Raw genomic sequence first — 4899 nt, 5'->3', positions numbered from 1 at the left:
TTTTCTATTGCCCGACCTCAAATAGTTGTGACTTCTACACAAGTTCAATTGCGATTGCTTAACATAACACTAAATTGTTGACACAAAAGGCATATCATTCTAGTAAGTGAGATTGTAAGTCTCCCCTCTTTCATGGTATTATGTGGAAACTTGGTCTTTTTTCCTTCCTTTGGAAGATGTCTTGGTTCAAGGATCCATGCTTGTGACAAGTGGGTTGAGTATTCTCCAAAGAATGACTTAAATAAAACAAAAGCAAAAGCAATACTAACTTTTAATCAACTAACAACTAACATTTAATTTCAAGCCATTTACTTTTATGCACTTTAATTTTGAGCCTTTATTCATTTGCCATTATGCATACCATTTAACTTGTTTACTTCAATGTCATTTTAACTTTGCTCATTTGAGACATATCTTGTGATTATATTGTGTTTGTATATACTTGTTTGTGTTTGTGGTCTTTTGACCTTAATGTACATAATAACAACAAAAACCCTAAAAGACATTTTGTGTGGACTGTTGGTTTGCTCTGAGACTTTGGACTTAGAATTAGGCAACATTACCTATGCAAAAGGACTTGGTGTCGCAACTGCGAAAAACAACCGGCGAAAAAAGAAAGACAGAAGAGTCGCCATCGTTCGTTATTTATCCCAAAGGAGGGAAAGGAAATGATCGAAGAAAACCTGAAGGAAGGAAAGGCAAAGACAAGGTCTCGCAACCAAATCTTGGGTTCGGGAGTCGATTATGCGAAAGGAAGGTATTAGCACCCCTACGCATCCGTAGTACTCTACAGGATCCACTCTTGTTGTTCTCGTCTAAAGGGTGTGTGTTTATCTAAGGTACTATTTACTAAAAGAAGGGTCAAAGGAAAATGACTCGCACGGATGTCGCATCCACTACATACGTATCTCATCTGAATATGAGAATCAGGGTCTTCGTAGCTCGGCTACCTATGGGCTAAAGAGGAGTGTGCTCGCTAAGACATCGCGTCTTATGCCTACGTATCTCATCTGGAATGAGAATCAGAGCAAAACATAGTTCAACTAACTACGGGAACAAGGGTCTCGATTGCAACTAGGGCAAGAGAAAGGGAAGGGTCTCAATCGCAACGAGGGCGAGAGAAAAGAATCGCAGCAAGGGCGAAAGCAAACAAGGATTAGTTGTTAGTTGTCAGTCAAAAACTCAGCAAGACATCGCATCTCGTGCCTACGTATCTCATCTGAAATGAGAATCAGAGTTGTCGTAGTTCGACTAACTAGGGGTTAAGGATTGCCATCTGAACATGGACTTACACAAGAGGACACCAGTTGTGTCAAAGGAGAGTGGGCTATGTGTTCACGTCCTAGCAGTAGGTGTCGCAGCTCACTGAATCGAGTCTTAGGCAGTTACCTCTTTGCAATAGAACGGACTGACATGCCACAAGATCGGAGACGCACGGAAGGTCTAAAAGTGGGGAAGCTCTACCCTAGAGTTGTCATGCAATGTGGACCTATGTGTTAGGATTTACAAATGGGAACATCTACCTAATGTTAGCATGCAAAGAATAAGGGAATTCTACCTATGTTATCATACAAATAATAAGGGGATCCTACCTATGTTACCATACAAAGGGTAAAGGAATTCTACCTATGTTATCATACAAAAGGGTTCTACCTAATGGATGCTACCTAAACGGAACAAGAATCGACGGATGGAGCAAGGAGTGGAACCACGAATAAAGGGTAGACGGCGATGCCTGAGGCAATCGACTTACAGGTAGGTGGCGATGCATGAAGCAATCGACTTACAAGAGAAATGGCGATGCATGAAGCAATCGACTTACAAAAGGATGGATGAATACGTGCTGGTTCTGTTAAGTTTTGAAAATGATTACTCGACGTTGGATCGAGCTTTTGATCTTGTTTTGAAATGGTTATCGGATGTTCGTTTTAATTCTTGTATTAACAGATAAATAAAGAATTAAAGAGTAAACATTATACACTTTATGGGAGAGGGGTACATTTGTTATGAATGGGGGTTGTTCATGGCAATCAAACAAATAAGAATATATGCCTCATACAAGTAGGCATCAGTCATTAATCAATAAGATAAATAAACAGGTATATGATCAAATCAAATAATCAAAGAATGAAATGAAGGAGCATTACACAATGCATGAGAAGTATAAACATGTTAAACAATCAAACAATGGAATCATGTATGAAAGAAACAAGTATAAAAGATGACAAATGAATCAGACGATGAAACTATACACACAAAGGATCACTGAATAATTTAATCGGGAAATGATGTAAGGATCAAATAAAATTAAGATGAATGGCCTCTAATATATGGCATATGATATGAACAAGGGAGGATCAAAAGATCTCTTCAATTGCCTTAAGCAATCCCTAAGTCAAACATCAATCATAGAAAAGTCAACTGAAAAGTCAAGTCAACTTAAAAAATATGAAATAAATAGTAAATTAATCAAGAAAATTATGAAAAATTAAACTAAGTTAGGTGAGGTCAGGACATCATCATCCTCTAAAAATATTTTAAAAATAATGTGAATTAGCGTATAAATTAATTGAAATAAAATAGAAGTCAAATGAAAAGTCAACCAAATAAACTAGGTCAAAAATAAATCCAAAATAAATTAAAAATGGGAAATAAAATTCCAAGAAAAGGTCAGGTTGACCATGAGACATTAGTCAACCTTCATCCCAAAAATCAAAAGTTAAAAATAAGTCTAAGTCATGAAAATAAAATCAAGAAATAAATGTATACTTAAAAGAACCACTTGAAATAAATAATTAAAATAAAATATTAACATTAAATAAATATGAAAATAAAAATTAAATAAAATTAAATAAAGCATTAAGAAATATGAAAAATATTTTTTGGGATTTTTATGAATAAATAAAATATTTTTTATTAGTTAAAATCAAAATAAGAATTAAAAATGAAAATGAAAATAAAGTGGAATAATGGTGGGCCTTGAATGTGGGGTGTTGGAAGCAGCAGTTGAGGCCCATGGTCCAAGCGCTTAAGCCAGCGCATGACATTAAATAAATGTACATTTTATTCTAAAAATCATGTAAACATGCATGTCAATTGGTCAAGTGGAGTTTAAGTACTACAAGACAAAACACATCCAGCGGCCAGGATCATAAGGTGAGCGCATGATCTAATGGTTTTCATGAAGCCACGTATCGTCTTCCCCATGAAACATAAAACCCTAGCGCCATGCAGCTTGGAACGCGACACATGCAGTCATTTTTTTTCAATCTTCCACACAACAATGCAGCCAACTTAGTGCACCAAACGGCATGGTATAAAAAGCAAAGTTCAAGTATGCAATGAGTAGAACATCATGGTGTTTTGTTTTGGATAAAATAATGGCCTTAGCATGAAGAAAAGTGGACAATAAGGCGAGCATATGAACACGGATACCACTGAATTTTAACAACACAAACTCAAACTTAATGACAATGCCTCATGTTGAGGGCTTCATAAATGAACATAGCATAACATTAACATGGAAAATCAACATGAAGCAAGCATGGCATAATGGAAAACAATATGAAGTAAGCATGGTAAGTATGAGAAACAGAAATAAACAAGCATGATGATAAGCATGAAATATTGCCATGGAAGAGAGTGAAAAGCTTACCTAGTGAAAATCAGTCCACTGCTTCTTGATAGTGGAGGAATGGAAGGAAATGAGATGCTCTTGGTGCTTAAATGCTTGTGAAATGGAAGAGGAAAGAAATGGATCTTCTGCTCCTTGCCTTGCTTAGCTCGAAAATAACAACCTCTACCTCTTCAGATTAGGGTTTATGTGCCTTAAATATGTAGGTCTAAAGTGTCTAATGGGCTTGCAAATGTTTGGTTTTGGTTATGTGCACTATGATACAAAAGTGAGGTGGTGAAAGTAAGCTTCTAATTTTGGCAAAACTTAAGTTAGTGGACAACAAAAGTACATGGCCACATGAGGTAAAGAATGGGCTGTTCGTTTGTGCAGCATTATTGGTTGTCTTGGTCTGGCAAGGAAACAATCCAACAGGGTGACTTTGAGACTTTGTATCTTGATGAGCACATGACCAAATGGCAAGGCAATGCAAATAGTAGGAGGAGTTCATGGAGCTTAACATCTTTCATGTTGGGCACAAGTTAAAATGATGAGTGGAAAAAGGTGAAAAATGGCCATAAAATCGTGTCTCACCATCTGCAAAATGGCTGGGCCAGTTTGGCCTAAATGCTACCTAGAAATTCAGTTCATGATGCCAACTTTAGATGAGTGCATCTCTCAAACCATGGATCCAAATGAGATGATTAAAAAAGGATGTGAAAGAGGACCAGGCAAGGTGTAATTATTGTGAAGAAAGTATTTTCAAATGGTGCCTTGGAGTTCAAGAAATCTGGCCAAGAAGTCTTGACAAATTTTGAAGATTTTGGACTTAGAAATTTTTCTAAGTGTCCTAAAATAATGTCTCACTTTGACCAAGCATAACTTTCTCGATTTTGATCCAAATGGAGCAAGCTTTATATCTCTAGAAAGCTTGGAACAAGAGGAACAACTTTCATGTTGGAGAAATTTTCAAATAGAGCTTATATATTGATGGAAAATGGGCTTAAAGTGAGTGCAACAACCATGAAAACTTTCCCTAAATAGAAAGTCAACCATTTCCAAATTAAGTAACTTTTCAAACTCCTGATTAAATGATGAATCCATGATCCAACCTTGATCAAATTTCACATGTAGGCTCCCTTAGGCATGGATTTTGAGATTCCACTCTCAAAATGTCAGGGGTTGACTTTTCTGGCCCCACCGTTGACTTTTCCCAAACTGTCTGATTCCCGATTGCATTGATCAATTGAAGCACCTCTGGCTCAATTAAAGAGCTGATTTTTTGT

Source organism: Lathyrus oleraceus, chromosome 6, assembly GCF_024323335.1.
Source record: "Lathyrus oleraceus cultivar Zhongwan6 chromosome 6, CAAS_Psat_ZW6_1.0, whole genome shotgun sequence".
In the NCBI taxonomy this organism is placed as follows: domain Eukaryota; kingdom Viridiplantae; phylum Streptophyta; class Magnoliopsida; order Fabales; family Fabaceae; genus Lathyrus; species Lathyrus oleraceus.
The sequence above is the reverse complement of the archived record's forward strand: the minus strand, read 5'-3'. Positions refer to the sequence as shown.